The sequence below is a fragment of the Scyliorhinus torazame genome, chromosome 4, assembly GCF_047496885.1.
Source record: "Scyliorhinus torazame isolate Kashiwa2021f chromosome 4, sScyTor2.1, whole genome shotgun sequence".
Taxonomy (NCBI): domain Eukaryota; kingdom Metazoa; phylum Chordata; class Chondrichthyes; order Carcharhiniformes; family Scyliorhinidae; genus Scyliorhinus; species Scyliorhinus torazame.
In genome coordinates this window covers 182,148,805-182,172,869 of record NC_092710.1, presented here as the reverse complement: position 1 = coordinate 182,172,869, position 24,065 = coordinate 182,148,805, and the positions used below count along the sequence as shown (strand labels likewise).

General features: G+C 49.5%; 1 protein-coding gene and 1 long non-coding RNA gene across 14 annotated transcripts in view; one reads left to right on the top strand and one right to left on the bottom strand.

Annotated features, from left to right (window-relative positions):
- Positions 1–24,065, top strand: part of dnmt3ab (DNA (cytosine-5-)-methyltransferase 3 alpha b) — an 846,991-nt gene that overhangs the window by 296,383 nt on the left and 526,543 nt on the right. The gene's annotated exons all lie outside the window — the stretch shown is intronic.
- LOC140410627 (uncharacterized) overlaps positions 7,453–24,065 on the bottom strand; it is a 95,609-nt gene continuing 78,996 nt past the window's right edge. The window contains exons 2-3 of the long non-coding RNA XR_011940698.1: positions 23,268–23,401; positions 7,453–7,585 (exon numbers count right to left, since the gene is read on the bottom strand). This is a non-coding gene — a long non-coding RNA (uncharacterized lncRNA). The remainder of the gene's footprint in view (positions 7,586–23,267; positions 23,402–24,065) is intronic.

Sequence of the window (24,065 nt, the reverse complement as noted above, 5' to 3'; positions counted from 1 at the left end):
CCACCGCGACCGGGGCACATCGTTCATGAGCGATGAGCTACACCAGTACCTGCTCAGCAAAGGCATCGCCTCGAGCAGGACTACGAGCTATAACCCGCAGGGAAACGGGCAGATGGAGAGGGAGAACGCGATGGTATGGAATGCCGTCCTCCTGACCCTCAGGTCTAGAAGTCTCCCAATCCCCCGCTGGCAGGAGGTCCTCCCCGACGTCCTCCACTCCATCAGATCACTCCTCTGCACAGCCCCGAACAAGACCCCTCACAATCGTTTGTTTATCTTCCCCAGGAAGTCCATCTCCGGGGTCTTGCTTCCACCTTGGCTGTCAGCTCCGGGACCTGTCCTTCTCTGGAGGTACATGAGGAGCCATAAGACCGACCCGCTGGTCTAGAGGGTCCAGCTGCTCCACAGCAACCCCCCCCAGTACGCCTACATCGTGCACCAGGACAGATGGCAAGATACGGTCTCCCTACGAGACCTGGCACCAGCTGGTTCCCCTACCAACACGCCACCACCCCCCCCCCCCCGCTACCCGCCCCCACCCCCGGCGCCCCGTACGCCCCCCCTGGGCCTCCTGTACTGTCCCGCGCCAACACTGCCGCCACCCACCACCCCCCTGTCTACCCCCACACCCCTGTCTACCCCCACACCCCAACCGTCTCATACTCGCCGGACTGAGGCTCCAGCTCCAGACACAACGCCCCTGGAGTCACCACCTGCAACAACCGTGCCCGCCGCACCGCCAGAGCTGAGGAGGTCGAAGAGAATGATCCGGCCTCCAGAGAGACTGAATATGTATTGACCCCACGTCACCCCCGCTGGACTTGATTTTTTAACAGGGGGTGAATGTGGTGAATGTATTCACCATAATGCATGACACTGTAACCATTGTATCTACTAATGTAACCTTTGACCTGGAAGTGGTGATACAAGCTGCTTCCAGCTACTGTACTGTAACCCCGGTGGGCTCCGCCTCTGGCTCCGCCCTCACCGGGGCCATATATAACCTGGCCACCTGCAGGTGGCACTTATCTGCACAACCGACTCTGGCTAGGCAAGTTCACGACTAATAAAGCCTTATGTTCACTCGCTCTCTCGGCCTCTTGGTGAATTGAAGGTATATCATAAGGTTACACCTTGAACTCTGTGTAATCTTTTTAAAATGTTACTAGGTGAAAATCAGATAAAAGTTAGGATAAAACAAACATCACAGCTTTCACACCACATGTATATAATATGATGTGGTGCTCCTGCCTGCAGCTTATGTGTTCCACATCAGAAGCTGATTGGTGTATCTTACCTACTTGGTATTTTCCAGCCTGTCAATGTTCCCTCAATCAGAGAGAATTTCATCCATGAGACACAGTAGCACAGTGGTTAGTACTGTTGCTTCACAGCTCCAGGGTCTCAGGTTCGATTCCCGGCTTGGGTCACTGTCTGTGTGGAGTCTGCACATCCTCCCCGTGTGTGCGTGGGTTTCCTCCGAGTGCTCCGGTTTCCTCCCACTTGTTCCGAAAGGTAATTTGGACATTCTGAATTCTCCCTCTGTGTACCCGAACAGGCGTCGGAATGTGGCGACATGGGGCTTTTCACGGTAATTTCATTACAGTACTAATGTAAACCTACTTGTGGCAATAAAGATTATAGATAGATAAAGATTTACACTCCATTGCAGTCGTGTGACACAGAAAACAATATAATCTGGAGTACAGGTGGCTCTCCAAACACTTTGGAGATCCCACGACCAAAGTTTTCAATAGCAAGTTCCTTTAATAGAATAGACTTGCTAAAGTTACGCTTAAAATGAATACAGTTAAAACTGGTTACAGATTTTTCATAGGTTCCATCCCGTTTCATTCTTATTGCTGTAACCTGAGACTTGGGGAATGTTAAAGCACCTTTTGTGTAAGCCAGCTGTGAACTGTGACCATGATTCTGACTTTAATTAAAGAAAGCAGCTGGCAATTTAAACAGTCACGTGCATTTTGTGAGTTTTAATTAAGCTTGTACTATACTGTTGGAAATTGTTTATGCATTCGCACAACTGTGCAGTTGACTTATTTTTAATTTACATTGGGTATATTTAACCAAGGTAACCCAATGAGACACATCTTTTATCTCTGAGGCCATGGGTTCTGTGTCTTGTCAAGCATGACACTTTCTAAGTATTATTAATTAACCCTTCAGGCTTTCAGCCCACAGAATAGTTTGGAAGACTTATTCTTATGTGAAACATTAAATTGTTCTTCACCTAGAATTGCTGAAGTGGCTCATCTTTTTTTGAATTTCAACAAGAAATGTGAGCTAGCCTTAAAGCTTCACACAGGCAATTGGGTAACTTTTAAAAATATTATTTTTATAGCTCAGAAAAATCCATTTATATTTTTAATATTGAAAAAAGACTAATACTAAGCATCTTACCACCATTCCAAAGCTCCGAGGCTAAGTGAAGTTCACACATTTAAACATGTATAAACTGAGCACTGTTTCTTAAAACCAAAGAATACATTTTTATATGCAATAACAAAACAGTCCATTTAGATTGTCCCTTTACATTAAAAAATCATTAGGATTTCACACAAAGCATATGGGAAACAGATGTTGTGCCAAGATTAAGAGGGATGGCTAAAACATGATCGAAGAGATTGGTGTTGAGGTTTTTAAATTCTTCAAATGATAGAGAGAAGGCCAAGACAAGACCTCACATGTTTCAGCCTCACAAGAAGATTGTCATTTAGACTTCAGTTTGCTATTATCTATTTATGTACTGATATGCCATCAATGAACATATGACGAATGGTGAATGTAACTGAGGCTTTAATACACTAAACAGAAAGCCTTCTGGCCTCTGATCCCGAACTGGATCAGAGGCAGAGACCAGCCACCTTTATACATGAGCCCGAGGGGAGGAGCCACAGGCGGAGCCAGCAGGGTCAAGCCCAGGCATGTAACAATACAACAGTACAATACAATACAATACAGTGGTTTACCACATTCACCCTCAGTTAAAAAAAGAGTCCGGCGGGGGTGAAGTGGACGGGTTGAGTTATAGATCGAGTCTGTCGGGGGCTCTGACTTTCCGCTGCGACCGCCTCAGTCCCGGCTGTGGTGTGGACACTGGTGTCGAATGAGGTGTCGAGGCCTGCATGTCCGGGAACATGTCGGGAGACGGTGTAGGGTCGGGGTAGTGGTGATGGTCACTGGGGAACCTGCGGGTGCCAAATCCCGAAGGGAGACTGTGTCCTCCCACCCGTCATGGCGTGCCACGTGGGCATGTTGGGGGTTAGCATGGAGGTAAAGGACCTTTTCGACCAGTGGATCCGACTTATGGCTCGTCGGTGGCGGAGGTCATGTCAGAGCATGGGATGGCAAAAGGGAATCTTGAGTATTCGTCAACGATGTTGAGGAAGTACACGTTACGGTCAGAGGAGGGGAGGGGCCCTTTGAAGTCGATGCTGAGGCGCTCAAAGGGGCAGGAGGCCTTTACCAGGTGCGCTCTGTCTGGCCGATAGAAGTGCGGTTTGCACTCCGCGCAGACCTGGCAGTCTCTGGTCACGGTCCTGACCTCCTCGATGGAGTAAGGCAGGTTGCGAGCCTTGATAAAGTGAAAAAAGCGGGTGACCCCCTGGTGACAGAGGTCATTGTGGAGGGCCAGGAGTCGGTCTACTTGTGCGCTGGCACATGTACCGCGGGATAGGGCATCGTAATTATAAGTGCAGAACTCGATCATCCACCTTAGAATCTTGTCGTTCTTGAACTTGCCCCGCTGTGTATTGTGAAACATGAAGGCAACCGACCGCTGGTCAGTGAGGAGAGTGAATCGCCTGCCGGCCAGGAAATGCCTCCGATGTCACAGCTTCTACAATGGCTTGGGCCTCCTTTTCGATGGAGGAGTGTCGGATTTCGGAGGCATGGAGGGTACGGGAGAAGAAAGCCACGGGCCTGCCCGCCTGGTTGAGGGTAGCGGCCAGAGCAAAGTCCGACGCATCGCTCTCCACCTGGAATGGAATGGACTCGTCCACAGCGTGCATTGCGGCTTTGGCGATATCTGCCTTGATGCTGTTGAAGGCCAGGCGGGCCTCAGCCGTCAGGGGAAAAATGGTGGCTTTAATAAGTGGACGGGCCTTGTCCGCATAATTGGGGACACACTGGGCATAGTAAGAGAAGAACCCCAGGCATCTCTTCAGGGCCTTGGGGCAGTGGGGGAGGGCGTGTTCCAGGAGGGGGCGCATGCGGTCAGTGTCGGGCCCTAGGACTCCGTTTTCCACAACATAGCCAAGGATGGCTAGGCGGATTGTGCGGAAAACGCATTTTTCCTTATTGTAGGTGAGGTTCAGGAGTCTAGAGATGTGGAGGAAGTGCCGGAGGTTTTCGTCATGGGCCTGCTGGTCGTGGCCGCAGACGGTGACATTATCGCAGCCCGTACTGGTCAGCCATTCGGTCCATTTCCCGTTGGAAGACCGAGACCCCATTGGTGACGCCAAGGGGGACCCTGAGGAAGTGATAGAGGCGGCCATCTGCCTTGAAGGCAGTGTATTGGCGGTCCTCCGGGCAGATAGGGAGCTCGTGATAAGTCAACTGTGGAGAAGACTCGATACTGCGCAATCTGATTGACCATGTCAGATATAACAACAAACAAAAGAACAAAGAAATGTACAGCACAGGAACAGGCCCTTCGGCCCTCCAAGCCCGTGCCGACCATGCTGCCCGACTAAACTACAATCTTCTACACTTCCTGGGTCCGTATCCCTCTATTCCCATATGCGGGGGAGGGGGTACGCATCGAGCTTTGTGTACCGGTTGATGGTCTGACTGTAGTCGATGACCATCCGGTGCTTCTCCCCAGTCTTCACGACCACCACTTGAGCTCTCCAGGGGCTGTTACAAGCCTCAATGATCCCCTCGCGTAGGAGTCACTGGACCTCCGACCTGATAAAGGTCCTATCCCGGGCACTGTATCGCCTGCTCCTAGTAGTGACGGGCTTACAGTCCGGGGTGAGGTTAGCAAAGAGCGGGGCTGAAGCGACCTTAAGGGTCGCGAGGCTGCAGACGGTGAGATGGGCAGGGGTCCGCCGAACTTTAAAGTAAGGCTCTCGAGGTGGCACTGGAAGTCGAGCCCAAGTAATAGGGCAGCGCAGAGATGGGGAAGGACGTAGAGTTTGAAGTTACTGTACTTTCCGCCTTGTACAGTAAGGGTCGCGACACAGTACCCCTGGATTTCTACTGTATGTCATCCGGAAGCCAGGGCGATTTTCTGGGTCGCGGGTAAGATTGGGAGGGAGCAACGCCTTACCGTATCTGGGTGTGTGAAGCTGTCTGTGCTCCCGAAGTCGAAAAGGCAGGCCGCCTCGTGCCCGTTGATCCGGACGGTCATTGTAGATTTAGTGAGGTGATGAGGCCGGGACTGGTCGAGCGTGATGGAAGCGAGCTTCGGAAGGTGATGGGTAGGCCGGTCGGAGGTAGCGGCGGCCAGCGTACATTCGGGTGAGCAGGGGCCCCGGGAGGCTGCGGAGTGGTCCCAAGGTGGCGGCTGGCATTGGAGATTGCGTCAAAGTTGGCTGCCCCCAGGGTCGCGTGTGGTGGGTGAATCACCAAGTGGCGTTAAAGATGGCGGCCCCCATGGGTCGCACGTGGCGGCCGAAATCGAAGTTGGCGGCGAAGATGGCGGTGCCCACAGGTCACACATGGCGGGTGGCGCGACAGCTGGGGATGGCCCCGACAGGCAGCAGACAGCGCTGCTGGGCCTAGAAGCTTTAGGGAGAGATCGGGCCTGGCAGGCTTTCGCAAAGTGGCCCTTCCTCCCACACCTGTTGCAAGTCGCGTTCCGTGCAGGGCAGCATTGTCTGGGATGATTACCCTGGCCGCAAAAGTAGCACTTCGGGCTTCCAGCGTTGCCGGGCTGCTGCACGGCACAGGCTTGCGCCGCACCCGGGTCGGATGATGGCAGCGTCCACGAGGGTGCCGCGCGGTCGGAGGTGTAGGCCTCCATGTTCTGGGAGGCCACCTCCAGCGAGTTTGAGAGCTGCACTGTCTCTGGGAGGCTGAGTGTACCCCCTTCTAGCAATCGCTGGCGGATGTAGTTTGATTTCATGCCTGCGACATAAGCGTCCCTGATCAACAGCTCCGCGTGCTGGGTAGCCGATACCGCCTGGCAGCCACAGTTCCGGCCGAGTACCCGCAAGGCACGCAGGAATTCTGCTCGTGATTCCCCAGGGCGTTGTTGTCTCGTGCCAAGAAGGTGCCTAGCATACATCTCGTTCACAGACTTAACATAGTGGCCCTTCAGCAGCATTATCGCCTCCGTATACGAGGGGGCGTCCCTGATGAGAAGAAAGACTTGCGGACTCACCCGTGCATGGAGGATCTGCTTCTTTTGGAGGTCGGTGAAGTGTTCAGTGAAGGATCCGAGGTACGCTTCGAAGCAGCATAGCCAGTGCTCGAATGTTGCAGTGGCGTCGGCTGCCTGTGGGTCCAGCTCCAGGCGATCAGGCTTGAGTGACGAATTCATATTAGATGTTTAGTGTATTAAATTGAGATGCCATCAATGAACACACGATGAGTGGTGAACGTAACTGAGGCTTTAATACACTAAACAGAAAGCCTCCTCGCTTCTGATCCCGAACTGGATCAGAGGCGGAGACCAGCCACCTTTATACATGAGCCTAAGGGGAGGAGCCACAGGCAGAGCCAGCAGGGACAAGCCCAGGCATGTAACAATACAACAGTACAATACAATACAATACAGTGGTTTACCACAAGTACCTTTGCTGCCGCTTTGGGAGCTGCAACTCCTTTGGGATCTTCCCAAACCACATTCAAAAAACTCCCCCTTGCTGGTGTGATTCCCACTGGGAGTTGCCGTATTGTTGTAAAATAAAACAAATAGCAACAAGTATTTATTTATGTAATGCCTTAAAGGTAGGAAAATGTGTTAAGGCACTTAACAGAGGTGTACACAGACTAATGTTGACAGGAGATGTACCTAACAGCTGAGTTAAAGTAATAGGGGCTTTAAGGATTTTCTGAAATTCGGAACGAGAGATTCAGAAATTAATGGAGACAATTCCAGAGTCGGATAGAGGTGGCTGGCTACCAGTGGTGGAATAAAAGTAGAGAGGCATTCAGAAGACACTGTTAGAGAAATTTGATTTGATTTATTATTGTCACATGTATTAGTATACAGTGAAAAGTATTGGTTCTTGCATGCTATACAGACAACGCATACCGTACATAGGGAAGGAAGGAGAGACTGCAGAATATAATGTTACAGTTATAGCAAGGTGTAGAGAAAAGATCAACTTAATACGAGGTAGGTCCATTCAAACGTCTGATGACAGCTGGGAAGAAACTGTTCTTGAGTCGGTTAGTACGCGACCTCAACCTTTTGTATCTTTTTCCTGACGGAAGAAGGTGGAAGAGAGTATGACCTGGATGGATGGGGTCCTTAATTATGCTGGCTGCCTTTCCGAGGCAGTGGGAATTGTAGACAGAGTTGATGGATGGGAGGCTGGTTTGCGTGATGGTCTGGGCTACATTCACGACGTTTGTAGTTTCCTGCGGTCTTGGGCAGAGCAGGATCCATACCAAGCTGTGATACAACCAGAAAGAATGCTTTAATGGTGCCTCTATAAAAGTTGGTGAGAGTCGTAGGTGACAATGCAAATTTCCTTAGTCTTCTGAGAAAGTAGAATCGTCGGTGGACTTTCTTAACTACCGTCGGCATGGGGGGACCAGGCAGGTTATTGGTAACCTGGACACCTAAAACTTGAAGCTCTCAACACTTTCTACTTCATTACCATTGATGTAGATAGGGGCAAGTTCTTCTCTGCGCTTCCTTAAGTCGATGACAATCTCCTTCGTTTTGTTGACATTGAGTGAGAGATTATTATCGTCACACCAGTTCACCAGATTCTCTATCTCATTCCTGTACTCTGTCTCGTCATTGTTTGAAATCTGACCCACTACTGTGGTGTCATCAGCAAATTTGAAAATCGAGTTGGAGGGGAATTTAGCAACACAGTCATAGGTGTATAAGGAGTATAGTAGGGGGCTGAGGACACAGCCTTATGGGGTACCGGTGTTGAGGATGATCGTGGAGGAGGTTTTGTTGCCTATCCTTACTGATTGGGTTACAAAGTTCAGGATCCAGTCGCAGAGGGAGGAGCTGAGACCCAGGCCACGAAGTTTGGAGATGAGGTTCGGAGGAATGATAGTGTTGATAGATGAGATACAGGAAGATATATGAAAGAGTTTGCAGAGATGGAGTCAAACCTTAGAGGCTTGGAAAGGAGGATTTTAGCTTTGTTGCATTGGTACAAGAAGCATAAATTTTGGGTGATGACTTGGTGCTGAACAGAAAATGTGCAGCAGAGTTTTTGATAAATTAGAGTCCTCAGAGGGTTGAGGACTGGAAGTCAGCAAGAAAGTAGTTTCAGTAGTTGAGCCAGAAGATGATGAAGACATGCATAAGAGTTTTAGCAGCAGAAGTACGGGTGGAGTTGGTAAATATTGTGGAGGCTTATGGAAATATGTCCTGTGATGGAGAGGATTTCAGTCACAAGCAATCGAGGTGCACATTAGCCTTCAGGGAGGAGGTGCAGAACACGGACAAACAGGCTCACACTGAGTTCTGTCCTGGCACTCTTTATTCAATGTTAACAACAGTGGCCTGCCCTGAAAAAGAGTCCCACAAGTTCATCTATGCTGAAGATATTGCTTCAACAATGCAAAACAATAATCTGTCCACCACTGAAAAAATTCTGACAAATAATTTACAAGAGGGTGGATACATACTTGCATAATGTCAACCAGCAAAAAACCCCATCATGTTGATCAATAGAATGTTGACATTCCACCTCCATACCCCTAAAGCAAGCCAAACTCTGAAAGTCTCTTTTTGCAGACTGGAGGTAAACGGTGCCAAAAAGCCCATCAATTTGGGAGTCTCCCTCAGCCAGGACATCGAGAAGGATAGTGACAGCCATACCAGAAACTTGTGCATTCATTCTCTGATTACCCAGCAGCTCTTGGGGATTGGTCACCATCCTCCTTAACACCATGGCAGCCCTGGCAATAGCCACTTCATTGGCTGGCACTGATAAAATGTGGCATGGGTCACGCTGCTTAATGTACAGCAGGTACAGAAGGCAATAAAGAAGACAAATGGTATGTTGGCCTTCATAGCAAGTGGATTTGAGTATAGGAATAGGGATGTTTTACTGCAGTTTTAGAGGGCATTAATGAGGCCAGACCTGGAATATTGTCTGCAGTTTACGTGTTCTTACCTGAGGAAGGATGTTCTTGCTATGGAGGGAGTGCAGAAAAGGTATACCAGGCTGAGACTTCCGGTTGCGGCTATGCTGAGCTAAGTCGCACGTTTGGCAGTTACCGCCAGAAACGGACTTTTGGGCTCTTTTTAGGGGCCCCAGCGGCATTTGTTCGATGGTTCCCAGTGTGGGAAGGTGACAGTATGATTTCCCCGGCACTGTATGGATTGGAGCAGGAGTGGAGCGTTGAAAAAAGTAATTCTGGTGCAGCGAAAAGTGCGAGGGAGGAAAGCCAAGATGGCAGCAGGTGGAGACCAGGCAGCGTGGGCGCGGTGGTCGCAAGAGCAGCAGGAGTTTCTCAAGCGCTGCTTCACGGAATTGAAAGCAGAGCTGCTGGAGCCAATGAAGGCTTCGATCGACAAGCTGGTCGAGACCCAGAAGGCCCAAGGGGCGGCGATCCGGGAGGTGCGGCAGAAGGCCTCGGAGAATGAGGACGAGATATTGGGCCTGGCGGTGAGGGTGGAGGCGCACAAGGCGCTGCATAAGAAATGGCAGGAAAGGTTCGAGGACATGGAGAATCGGTCGAGGAGGAAGAACCTGCGGATTCTGGGTCTCCTGGAGGGAGTGGAGGGGTCGGATGCTGGAGCATATGTGGTCACGATGCTGAACACGTTGATGGGCGCGGGTGTCTTCCCGAGGCCCCTGGAGCTGGATGGGGCCCACCGAGTCCTGGCGAGGAGGCCCAAGTCTAACGAGCCGCCGTGGGCGGTATTGGTGCGGTTCCACCGCTTGGTGGACAGGGAGTGTGTCCTAAGATGGGCAAAAAAGGAGCTGAGCAGCAGGTGGGAGAATGCAGAGGTCCGTATATACCAGGACTGGAGCGCGGAGGTGGCCAAGAAGAGGGCCGGGTACAATCGGGCTAAGACGGTTCTGCATCGGAAGGGGGTGAAATTTGGGATGCTGCAGCCAGCGCGACTGTGGGTCACGTTTAAGGACCGGCACCATTACTTTGAGACGCCGGAGGAGGCGTGGACCTTTATTCAGGCTGAAAGGTTGGACACGGACTGCGGGTCGGTTGTGAGGGGAGGTCGCAGGGGGCTACTGTGGTTACTGTGCTTTGGGGGATGTTGGGGGATGTTCTGTTCTGTTCTGTATTGTTTCCTTGGGTGCTGGGTGGGGTAGGGTGAAATGGTTCGAAGTGGGGGTTTAGTGAGAGTGTGGGCGTCGGTGGTTGGAAGGATGGGGCCCCGTTGTGGGGAGGGGAGATGGGAGGTCCGAGGTGGGGAGCTGGGATTAGGCCGCAAAAGGGAGCTGCACCAGAGAGGGCGAGGCCAGTTTGATGGAAAGCGCGGGCTTTTTCCCGTGCTAGGGAAGGAGGGGGGCGGGGCCAGGGGGAAGGGCGGTGTAGGAGAGGAGCGCCCGCTGATGGACTGGAGGGGGGCGGGGGGGGGGGGGGGGGGAGACTACCACACTGGGGGGTCGATGGAGTGGCGGGAGTGGCCGGGGTCAGCAGGAGCCAGCTGACTTACGGGAGTGTTATGGGGGGAGCAACGCAGCTAGGGGGGACCTAGCTGGGGGGAGGGGGGGGGCGGGAGTGGGGAACTGGGTTGCTGCTGCATTGGCCAAAGGGGAGCTGGAGCTTGGAGAGAGAATCGGGGGGAGAGTCTGCTGCTGGGGGGAATGGAGAGTGCGGGAGGCGCGGGCACGTGGCTGGCCTAGAAAAGGGGGTGGCTAATCAGCAGGGGGTGGTGCGGGAAGCCCCATGATCCGGCTGATAACTTGGAATGTGAGAGGCCTGAACAGGCCGGTCAAGAGGGCCCATGTGTTCGCGCACCTGAGGGGACTGAAGGCAGATGTGGTTATGCTCCAGGAGACGCATTTGAGGGTGGCAGATCAGGTCAGGCTGAGAAAGGGGTGGGTCGGGCAGGTTTTCCACTCGGGGTTGGACGCAAAGAATCGAGGGGTGGCGATTTTGGTGGGGAAGCGGGTGTCGTTTGAGGCGCTGAACATCATGGCAGACAATGGAGGTAGGTACGCGATGGTGAGTGGTAAGCTGCAGGGGGTGCAGGTGGTCTTGGTGAATGTGTATGCCCCGAATTGGGACAATGCCGTATTTATGCGGCGCATGTTGGGCCGGATTCCGCACCTGGAGGCAGGGAGCTTGATAATGGGGGGGGACTTCAACACGGTACTGGATCCAGCATTGGACCGCTCCAGGTCCAGGACGGGTAAGAGGCCGGCGGCGGCCAAGATGCTGAGGGGGTTTATGAACCAGATGGGAGGAGTGGACCCATGGAGGTTTGTCAGGCCGGGGGCCAGGGGATTTTCTTTTTTTTCCCATGTCCATAAAGCCGACTCCCGGATAGACTTCTTCGTTATGAGCAGGGCACTAATCCCGAGGGTGGAGAACACAGAATATTCGGCCATAGCCATCTCAGACCATGCCCCGCATTGGCTGGAGCTGGAGCTGGGGGAGGAGAGGGACCAGCGCCCTGCATGTTCATGGACCTGCTGGGCCCTCTATTAGTGAGGACTTTCAATGAGGGGGGGGGGGGGGGGGCCTAGCCCCGACGATGTCCAGGACACGGGGCCTAGCCCCGACGATGTCCAGGACGCTGATCTCGCTGATCTTGAAGCGGGACAAGGACCCATTACAGTGTGGGTCGTATAGGCCAATCTCGCTCCTCAACGTGGAGGCGAAGCTGTTAGCGAAGGTGTTGGCTACATGAATTGAGGACTGTGTCCCGGGGGTGATTCACGAGGACCAGACGGGTTTTGTTAAGGGAAGGTAGATGAATACCAATGTGCGGAGGCTCCTTAATGTAATCATGACGCCTGCAGTGGAGGGGGAAGCGGAGATAGTGGCGGCGATGGACGCGGAGAAGGCCTTCGATAGGGTGGAGTGGGGATACCTTTGGGAAGTGTTGAGGAGGTTTGGGTTCGGGAGGGGTTGATTAGTTGTGTTAGGCTACTTTACGAAGCCCCGGTGGCGAGTGTGGCCACGAATCGGAGGAGGTCGGAATACTTCAGCTGTACCGGGGGACGAGGCAGGGATGCCCCCTATCCCCCTTGCTATTTGCATTGGCAATTGAGCCTTTGGCTATGGCTCTAAGGGAGTCCAGGAACTGGAGGGGGCTGGTCCGGGGGGGAGGAACACCGGGTATCGTTGTATGCCGATGAACTGTTACTGTATGTGGCAGACCCAGTGGGGGGGATGCCGGAGGTGATGCGGATCCTCAGGGAGTTTGGGGACTTTTCGGGGTATAAGCTCAACGTGGGGAAGAGTGAGCTCTTCGTGGTACACCCAGGGGACCAGGGAAGGGGGATAGACGAGTTTCCACTGAAGAGGGCGGAAAGGAGTTTTCGGTACCTTGGGATCCAGGTGGCCAGGAACTGGAGGACCCTACACAAGCTCAACTTGACGAGGCTGGTGGAGCAGATGGAGGAGGAGTTTAAAAGGTGGGATTATGCTGCCACTCTCCCTGGCGGGTAGGGTACAGTCGGTGAAGATGACGGTGCTCCCGAGGTTCCCTTTTATATTGCAGTGCCTCCCCATCCTGATCCCTAAGGCCTTTTTTAAATGGGTCAGTAGGAGCATCATGCGATTCGTATGGGCGAAAAAGACCCCGAGGGTGAGAAGAGTGTTTCTGGAGCGGAGTAGGGACAGAGGAGGGCTAGCGTTGCGTAATCTGTGTGGGTACTACTGGGCTGCCAATGTGGCGATGATACGCAAGTGGGAAATGGAGGGGGAGGGGGCGGCGTGGAAGAGGCTGGAGATAGCGTCCTGTGTGGGCACATGTCTGGGAGCGCTGGTTACAGCACCGCTGCCACTCCTGCCGACTAAGTACACCACGAGTCCGGTGGTGGCGGCGACTTTGAAAATTTGGGGGCAGTGGAGAAGCCACAGGGGTGAGGTAGAGGCTTCGGTTTGGTCCCCGATCCGGGAGAACCATCGGTTCGTCCCGGGGAGAATGGATGGAGAGTTCCTGAGCTGGCACAGGGCAGGAATTAGAAGGATGGGGGACCTGTTTTTAGATGGGACGTTTGCGAGCCTTGGGGCGCTGGAGGAAAAATTCGGGCTTCCCCCCGGAAATGCCTTCAGGTACATGCAGGTAAGGGCGTTTGTAAGACGGCAGGTGAGGGAGTTCCTGCTGCTTCCAGCACTCAGGATCCAGGATAGGGTGCTCTCGGGGGTGTGGGTTGGAGAGGGCAGGGTCTCGGCGATCTACCAGGAGATGCAGGAGGAGGAGGAGACCTCGGTGGAGGAGCTAAAGGGTAAATGGGAGGAGGAGCTTGGGGAGGAGATAGACAAAGGAGCGAGGGCAGACGCCCTGGGTAGGGTTAATTCTTCCTCCTCTTGCGCCAGGCTTAGCCTGATACAATTTAAGGTTCTTCACAGAGCGCATATGACAGGGGCGAGGCTGAGCATGTTCTTTGGGGTGGAAGACAGGTGTGGGAGGTGATCGGGGAGCCTAGCAAATCACGGCCACATGTTCTGGGCGTGCCCGGCGCTGGATGGGTTCTGGAGGGGTATTACGAGGACAGTGTCTAAGGTGGTGAACACCCGTGTTAAGCCGAGCTGGGGGTTAGCACTATTTGGGGTATCGGACGTACCGGGAGTGCAGGAGGCGAAAGAGGCCAGTATTCTGGCCTTTGCGTCCCTGGTAGCCCGGCGGAGGATTCTGCTACAGTGTAAAGATGCAAAGCACCCAAGCATGGAAACCTGGATCAGCGACATGGCAGGGTTCATTAAATTGGAGAGGGTAAAATTTGCCTTGAGAGGGTCTGTGCAAGGGTTCTTCAGGCAGTGGCAACAGTTCCTGGACTTTCTAGCGGAGCGTTAGGAGGTGGTCAGCAGCAGCAGCAACCCAGAGGGGGAGGAGGGGGGGGTGTACTTTGTGTTTTCTATTGTGTTTATCAGTGCTTAATGGGGGGCTTGTATATTGGGGGAATTTGTGATGTAGTTGTAAGATGTTTATTTATGTGTTCTTTGTTTTTCTTTTTTCTGTAAATTTGTTTAAAATATGTAAAAACTTGAATTAAAATATTTCTGAAAAAAAAAGGTTTACCAGGCTGGTTCCTGGGATGGCGGGACTGTCATATGAGGAGAGACTAAGTCGGTTCGGATTATATTCATTGGAGTTTAGAAGAGTGAGAGGGAATCTCATAGAAACTTATAAAATTCAAACAGGATCAGACAGGATAGATTCAGAAAGAATGTTCCCAATGGTGGGGACGTCCAGAACTAGGGGTCATAGTTTGAGGATAAGGAGTAAACCTTTTAGGACTGAGGTGAGGAGAGATTTCTTCACCCCGAGAGTGGTGAATCTGTAGGATTCACTACCACAGAAAAAAGTAATTGAGGCCAAAATGTTGTGTGATTTCAAGAAGGAATTAGATATAGCTCATAGGGTTAACGGGATCAAGGGATATGGGGAAAAGGTGGGATCAGGATTTTGAATTTGATGATCAACCATAATCATAATGAAGGACCAAATGGGCTACTCCTATTTTTCTGTGTATGTCCCCCCCCCCCCCTCTTTTCTGACTCGTAGGGTATTTTTCACTAGGAACTGAACTCAATTCCTGTAGACTGGGCCAAGAGAATAGTTTTCTGATGTAACTCAAGTAGATGACAGTTAATATAAAAGTTTGTGGAAAACGTTTCATGGAGACAGTTGATTTGGTGCACAATGAGGAATCCATTCATTCATTGGTGGAGCGATGATCATATATCCGAACAGAGTATTGTAATAATATTGATGATCAGGTTCTCAGTTTGTACTTAAAGTCACACATTCAGAACTTAGCCACCCAGACATGGGGCGAGATTCTCCGACCCGGCGTGAGTCCCGCCCCCGCCGGTTGCAGAATTCTCCAGCACCGGATATTCGGCAGGGGCGGGAATCGCGCCGCACCAGTTGGCGGGCCCCCCCCCCCCGCGATTCTCCGGCCTGGATGGGCCGAAGTCCCGCAGCTAAAATGCCTGTCCTGCCGGCGTAGATTAAACCACCTACCTTACCGGTGGGACAAGGCGGCGCGGGCGGGCTCCGGGGTCCTGGGGGGGGCGCAGGGCGATCTGGCCCCAGGGGGTGCCCCCACGGTGGCCTGGCCCGCGATCGGGGCCCACCGATCCGCGGGCGGGCCTGTGCCGTGGGGGCACTCTTTTCCTTCCACCTTCGCCACGGTCTCCACCATGGCGGAGGCGGAAGAGACTCCCTCCACTGCGCATGCGCGGGAATGCCGTCAGCGGCCGCTAACGCTCCCGCGCATGCGCCGCCCGGAGATGTCATATCGGCGCCAGCTGGCGGGGCACCAAAGGCCTTTTCCGCCAGCTGGCGGGGCGGAAATTCATCCGGCGGGGGCCTAGCCCCTTAAGGTTGGGGCTCAGCCCCCAAAGGTGCGGAGCATTCCGCACCTTTGGGGTGGCGCGATGCCCGACTCATTTGCACCGTTTTGGGCGTCAGTCGGCGGACATCGCGCCGATACCGGAGAATTTCGCCCATGTTTCTTGTGCTTTTAACTGAATTCCTTAATTTTGAAGAAAATTGCATCGAAGCCTGCAAACAGTTGCACTCGAATATGTGTAGTACTACCGTGATGAAGCAAATGGCTCAAATTTGCGTCTTGAACGTCACTTTGAGTTTGATGCACAGTTACAATCTCAGAGTGAAGAAACCTGAATGAGTTACAGATGGAATTGCAGCAAATGGATTGTTTCCAATTTCAGAGTATTCACTTCTGTCACCACTGTTGGTGCTACCTTCAAATCCTTTCTAGTCATAGATCTAATTAACAGCAAGTATGAGCTCGAGTTCCATACAGTATTTACTCTTCTTAGCATTCCCTCCCTACCCACAACTCTGCCTAAATTGGTACTCATTAACTATTAACAAGGGAAAACACTTTTACTTTTTGGAGTAATCCGCCAAGCACTGTTTAGAACATACAGTGCAGAAGGAGGCCATTTGGCCCATCGAGCCTGCACCGGTACCCACTTGAGCCCTCACTTCCACCCTATCCCCGTAACCCAATAACCCCTCCTAACCTTTTTGGACATTAAGGGCAATTTTGCATGGCCAATCCACCTAACCTGCACGACTTTGGACTGTGGGAGGAAACCGGAGCACCCAGAGGGAATCCACATAGACACAGGGAGAACGTGCACACTCCGCACAGACAGTGACCCAGCGGGGAATTGAACCTGGGACCCTAGAGCTGTAAAGCCACAGTGCTAACCACTGTGCTACCATGCTGCCCTAAACACAGACAAAGGGGCAGTTTCACATTTTGCCCAAATTGCATCTTTTTTCAACGTTTTGATGAAATTTGCAAACAAACGTTTCCCAATGTGATATGATACAGCAATTATTGAATACTCTGAGGTGTCGCCATCAAGGTACAAACAAAAATTGCATTTTAATTAACAATGAGCCATGAGGCATGTCTCATTTGCCAGTCTCAATGTTTAGTTTAGCTCTCAGTTTCAGTTATGCCAGAACAATGTGAACATGATAATCCTTGCCATAGAAACACACATTGGAATTTAGTATTGCTATTAAATCTCTAATTACTCTGAGTGGTCCTGTAGGAAAGTTGGTGAGCAAGAGGTAAGAAGAAAGAATTAACACGTTTTACACTTTCAAATTTATTATTTTTTAAAAAGCTATTCCACAGAAGAATTAAAGAATTTATTTCAACTTATAATATTTTAATGCTTTTTTCTGACGGGATAGGTCCTGCAGACCCTAACTACAGCTTTTACGTTGGTTGTAATGGGAAAAACTGATCGTCTTAAAATTTTTGCACTTAATGTTGTACTTTTCAGGGGCGAAATTCTCCGGTATCGCCGCAATGTCCGCCGACCAGCGCCAAAAACGGCACAAATCAGTCGGGCATCGCGCCGCCCCAAAGGTGCGGAATCCTCCGCATCTTGGGGGGCGCAGACCCAACCTTGAGGGGCTAGGCCCGCGCCGGACTAATTTCCACCCTGTCAGCTGGCGGAAAAGGCCTTTGGTGCCCCGCCAGCTGGCGCGGAAATGACATCTCTGGTCGGCGCATGCGCGGGAGCGTTAGCGGCCGCTGACGGCATTCCCGCGCATGCGCAGTGGAGGGGGTCTTTTCCGCCTCCGCCATGGTGGAGACCGTGGCGAAGGTGGAAGGAAAAGAGTGCACCCATGGCACAGGCCCGCCCGCGGATCGGTGGGCCCCGATCGCGGGCCAGGCCACCGTGGGGGCACCCCCCGGGGCCAGATCGCCCTGCGCCCCCCCCGGAGCCCGCCCGCGCCGCCTTGTCCCGCCGGTAAGAGAGGTGGTTTAATCCACGCCGGTGGGACAGGCATTCCAGCAGCGGGACTTCGGCCCATCCGGGCCGGAGAATCGCGGGGGGGGGCCCGGCGCGGCGCGATTCCCGCCCCCACCGAATCTCCGGTGCTGGCGGGGGGTCGGAGAATCTCGCCCCAGGAATGTAACTATGATGTTAACTGAGGACTTGTCGAACTTACAATATGTGACAGGTTGATATTTGTCCAATGAGCCACCCCATCATTGCCATGCCAGTTTTTAGCTAGATAAGTCCAAAACAAATCTACTGCTCACTTCTCACTGCCCTGTATCTTCCTCTGCTTCAAACTATTTTCACCTAATTCACCTGAGGAAGGAGCAGCGCTCCGAAAGCTAGTGACATCGAAACAAACCTGTTGGACTTTAACCTGGTGTTGTAAGACTTTGTACTGTGCTCAAACTATTTTGTCACATACTCTACAACATTAATTGTCTGAGTGAATTATTCTGGATAAATATTCCTGATGCCTAAAGGAAAATTGCCAGAATATATATGGCTTTTGCATCACCGTTTGACACTGGCCTGTTGTCCTCCAGAAAACATCTGCCCAATCACATTAAGTCAAATTTTATGTAGCACCGTTAACATAGTAAAATATCAGAAGGCCCTTCACATGAACATTATCAAACAAAATCTGTCATGCCCATATAAGAAGATACCAAGATTACTGTAACAAAGGATTTAAAGCATTATTGACTGAACATTATCTGTGTAAACAACTAAACTATCGAATGGAATATTCCTTTTTAGTTTTGGTAAAACTGACAAAAAACACTTTACAGAAATACATTAAATTATCCATTAAGTAGACATTTAATTCTCCCAGAATCAGTCCAAAATGGTTATTTGTTGCCAAGGATTTACTTTTGTTATTTTCCTTTCTCAACCTGGTAACTTGTTACCCCGAGTATGGTGGCACAGCGGTTAGCATGGCTGTCAGCGCCAGGGGCCTGGGTTCAGTTCCAACCTTGTGTGACTGTCTGTGTCGAATTTGCATATTCTCCCCGTGTCTACGTGGGTTTCCTCGGGTGCTCTGATTTTTTTCCCATGGCACAAAGATTTGCAGATATTCTCCCTTAGTGTCTAAAGGTTAGGTGGGCCTATGGGGTTACAGGGATGAAAAATGAAATGAAATGAAAATCGCTTATTGTCACAAGTAGGCTTCTAATGAAGTTACTGTGAAAAGCCCCTAGTCGCCACATTCCGGTGCCTGTTCGGGGAGTCTGGTACGGGAATTGAACCCGCGCTGTTGGCCTGGCTTGGTCTGCTTTAAAAGCCAGCTATTTAGCCCTGTGCTAAACCAGCCCCTAATAGGATAGGATGGGGGAGAGGAGATGTAGGGTGCTCTTTCAGAGGTCCAGTATAGACTCGATGGGCCAAATGGCCTCCTTGTGCACTGTAGGGATTCTATTCTATGATTCATGGTGACAGTATTGTAGTCAATCCACCCTGAAGCACAAGCCACGCCCATTTCCATGACAACGTGAATCATATGGCCGTTGTATCCAGGTAGAGATGCTGATTAAATATCATAAGAACATAAGAACTAGGAGCAGGAGTAGGCCATCTGGCCCCTCGAGCCTGCTCCACCATTCAATGAGATTATGGCTGATCTTTGTGGACTCAGCTCCACTCTCCGGCCCGTACACCATATCCCCGAATCCCTTTATTCTTTAGAAAGGTATCTATCTTTTTCTTAAAAAACGTTTAAAGAAGGAGCCTCAACTGCTTCACTGGGCAAGGAATTCCAGAGATTCACAACCCTTTGGGTGAAGAAGTTCCTCCTAAACTCGGTCCTAAATCTACTTCCCCTTATTTTGAGGCTATGCCCCCTAGTTCTGCTTTCCCCGACCAGTGGAAACAACCTGCCCGCATCTATCCTATCTATTCCCTTCATAATTTTATATGTTTCAATAAGATCCCCCCGCATCCTTCTCAACTCCAATGAGTACAGTCCCAGTCTACTCAACCTCTCGTTGAGAGTTCAGCTCTCATTTAACTTTGAACTAAGTAGGCAGTTTAAGGGCAACTGTTTACAGCCCAACATTGTCAACATTGTTTGGAGACTTAATGTCTATCCACTGTTAGCACACAAGCTGCTGCCATTGTCCCGCTGCCATTGTCTCCAAGTATCTTCTTCCCAGAAAAGCAACCTGGCTCTCCTTTAATGGCTAATAATAATCTTTATTAGTGTCACAAGTAGGCTTACATTAACACTGCAATGAAGTTACTGTGAAAATCCACTAGTTGCCACTCTCGGGCGCCTGCTCGGGTGCACTGAGGGAGAATTCAGAATGTCCAATTCACCAAACAAGCATGTCTTTCGTGACTAGTGGGAGGAAACCAGGGCACCTGCAGGAAACCCATGCATATACGGGGAGTATGTGCAGACTCCGCACAGACAGTGACTTAAGCCGGGAATTGAACCTGGGTCTTTGGCGCTGTGAAGCAACAGTGCTAACCACTGTGCTACCATGCCACCCAAATAACCATCACCCAGGCTTGCCGTTAGGCAGACGTTAAAACAAGTCACATAACCCTCTTCATTTTACTCTAAATAAAAGACAGCCCCAAAACATAATAATTGTAACAGGATAGATGACCAAAGCTTGGTCAAAGAGTGGCTTATAGGAGCAGAGAGGGGATCAGGGGTTATGGGGAGAAGGCAGGAGAATGGGGATGAGAAAATATCAGCCATGATTGAATGGTGGAGCAAACTCGATGGGCCAAGTGGCCTAATTCTGCTTCTATGTCTTATGGTCTTATGGAGAGAGGTAGAGAGCTGGAGAGACTTGGGGAAGGAATTATTAAGCTTTGAGCCCAGACGGTTGAAGGCATTGCTGCCATTGGTGGAGTGATATAATAAAGGGAGCACTAGAGGCCAGAATTGAAGTGCTCACAGGCTGGAGAAGGTTATAGAAATAGGGAGGGGTGAGACTATGGGGGAATTTAGAAACAAGGATAATAATTTTAAAATTGAATGTTGCCAGACTGAGAGCCAGTGTTGGTTGATGGCCAAAGGGTTACGGTTGAGCAGGACTTGGTGCAAGTTAGCTTACAGCAGCAGAGTTGTGATACTTTGCTTTTGTATCGCACCTTATTACATCTCTGAATTTTTGCGAAGTGTATCACAACCACAGAGAATTATTTTGAAATGCAGATGTGTTGGTCTCTCAACAAACATGGCAGATGTTTTGTCAAATTATTGCAGCCCTTTAAGGCCAAGCAGCACAAAGAGATTTGGGAACTTGTGCAATAACCCATGCATCATAAGGGTCACAAAAATGATTTAAATCAGATGATGCAATTTGGGTGTCGGAGCAGTTCTGAAAAATGGATGCTAAAGATGAAGGCCAGCAGACTTTTTTTGTTCTGGGTAGTCTATAATTCTCCCTGTGGTAACTCAGTGTTTTTATTGTCACCATTAGTCAACAACTCTTCCTCACTTTGGCTTCAAAAGTGTCTGCCCTAGCCCTTCTTATTCCTTCCCTTCCCAGTGCTACAAATGAATGCTAGTCCTCATTGAGTAGCCAGCTTCCTTTCACTAGCTGCTGGTTCCCAAAATGATGCCCATTCCCCATCCCTCAGACCTAGCATGTTACATATTACATGCCAGTTTTAGTTAAAACAATCAAATATACAAATTGGACAAGATCAGCTAATTTGAGCACCCAAAGTTGGAGGAGCTGAAGACAGTTCTCCCAGGATGGAGTAAACTTTGGTATCCTACTCCTTGGCCAAGAGTGGAGGATAGTCATACTGATGAAAAGTGTTTCCACCTCTTCTAGCTCTTCTTCCTTTCTGGGCTGTTATAATTCTAATTGAAACTATCACTCATTTAGATGAATCACTTTCTTTTCTTCCTCTTCAGCTACCAGTCTAACTCATACTCATCTTTTTATTTGAAGGTTTAAAAAATATTATTCTTTAATTAGCTTTAAAAATTACACTTTTGGAATCCTGACTTTTTCTGAATTGCATTCTACTGACTTGGTCATGTAGTTCAGCATTTGGTTGGCTTCATTGGTTACTGGACATGTGAGTATTGAGTCGTAAACTTTGGTGGATGGATCTTAACTTTCTCCATTTGTGAAGACAGCCCAGTCCATCATGCGAACACAGTCCAGTCCATCACACGAACCTGCCTCCCATCCATTAACTCTGTCTAAACCTTCCGCTGCCTTGGGAAAGCGGGCAGCATAATCAAAGACCCCTCCCACCCGGGTTATTCTCTCTTCCAACTTCTTCCATCAGGCAGGAGATACAAAAGTCTGAGAATACGCACTAACAGATTCAAAAACAGCTTCTTCCCACTGTTACCAGACTCCTGAATAACCCTCTTATGGACTGAAGTGATCTCTCCACGCATCTTCTCTACTGAGTAGTACTACACTGCGTATGCTTCACACGATGCCTGTGTCTATGTATTTACATCTATCTGTCGTATGTTTTTTCATGTATGGAATGATCTGTCTGGACTGTACGCAGAACAATACTTTTCACTGTACCTAGGTACACGTGACAATAAATCAAATCAAATCCATTCTACAGATTGGTGGGGGTATTGGATTGGCTGCTAGTCACTTCAATGAAAAGGAACATTTACCAGATAAAGAAGATAAAGGAAAAATGAATCACAGGCAGTCAACCTGCTACAACCCATCAATGAAAGTTAACATCCATACCTTGGTGTTCTTCAACCCATCTTAGTTATTTCAACACCATTTGTGCAGTTGGGAAGATAGTTAAAAGACTAAGGAGTTCTCCTGGTTTCCAGGCTAAATTTCTTCCCATATCAGTGCTGCCAAAACCTGCTGAAATTGTCAGTCATCTTATTGCAATTGTGGATGTTATTGATGCAGACCAGTTGCCATGTTTGGCTGTACAGCACTAGCCACTGTATTCCAGAGTAATTTGTGAGATGTCTAGACATTTCGCTGCTAAATAAGCTCAGCATTGTTTACTTTATGTGTTGATCAGGATTTATGATACTTAATGAGCATACCGGACCTGAATTACTCAGCATTTTGTTATTTATCTCAGCAATATAGTTTTTTTAGACGCTGAAGAGTTAAAGGATCATTTTTATAGGTTGTCGTCGCCATAGACCATTTATTTATAATGGAGACATAGGAAATATCAAGGCTAGAAATCCCACCAATCCATCTGGTCCATCTTCCTGCAGTCGTAACTGATGTTACATTTCTCTTCAAAATACTAGTCCCCTTTGACCTTGAAGAGATTTAAGCTTCTAACCCCAAAAGATCCCATATTAAGCTGCTCAACCAGCCCCTCAATGAAGTCTAGAAACATGAAAACCCACAAACAAAATAATACTATACAAACTACCCTGCTCCCATATCATTAGACAATCATAACTAACAATCAAAAGGGCTATTAATCTTTCTATAAACAAAGAGGATTATATTTTTTATTTCATTTACCCTCGAAAAATAAGCAGAAATTTGCTGTTTTATGTTCAAGTAACATTTTTATCTTTTCTGACAAATTTTATTCAACCAATCCATTATTTTTACAAATGGTTTCATTTGGAACCCTTGAGAAAAGTGAAATATTGATCACGGGGGAGCAATTCCTGGGTGATGTAATGAACATTAGAAATTCAGACCGGTCAGCGTGCACAAATGTGAAGGATTCACCTTCCATTACAGCATGTTGATCCACAATGCCTGGGTACAGAACATGGAAACGCTTCCCCAATATATCCCATTCTGTGTCCTTTGTCTCAGAGGATTAACCTTTTTCACAAGATTAGCCCGTACAACTATTGCCTCTGCGGTTAAAAGACAAGGTATTTATCATACACTTGTTAATATTAATATTTCCATTGGAACAAGAGATTAGACTAATAATTTCATAAAACTGTTGTATAGGGCTGGTTTAGCTCAGTGGGCTAGACAGCTGATTTGTAACGCAGAATAAGCCCAGCAGCGCGGGTTCAGTTCCCGTACCAGCTTCCCCGAACAGGCGCCGGAATGTGGCAACTAGGGGCTTTTCACAGTAACTTCATACTTGTAACAATAAAAGATTATTATTATTATCAATCCCAATGTGGTTTATAATTGCATCGGTATGTTCTAATTGGGAGTTTTACTTGCACTTATTTTATTTATCTTGTCGATTTCCTCTCTCCTGCACCTCTTTTTCCCTTTTGTTAGGGTGGTGTTTCGTTTCATGCGAACCAGTCAGTGGATGCCCTCTGATACGCCACCTAAATTCACAACTAACATCAATCATATTCTAACCCTGAAAATATATAGTTCCACAGTTCGTATACACTGTTCAAAGAGAAACAAGGAACGCTTCTTAATGTCCTGTCCAACAATACCGTCTCCAATGTTAAAAAAGATTAGCTGCTGCTTGTGGTATCATTCTGTGCACAAACTGATAACGTTATTTACTGAAACACCAACAGTCACTGGACTTCAAAGTGACTA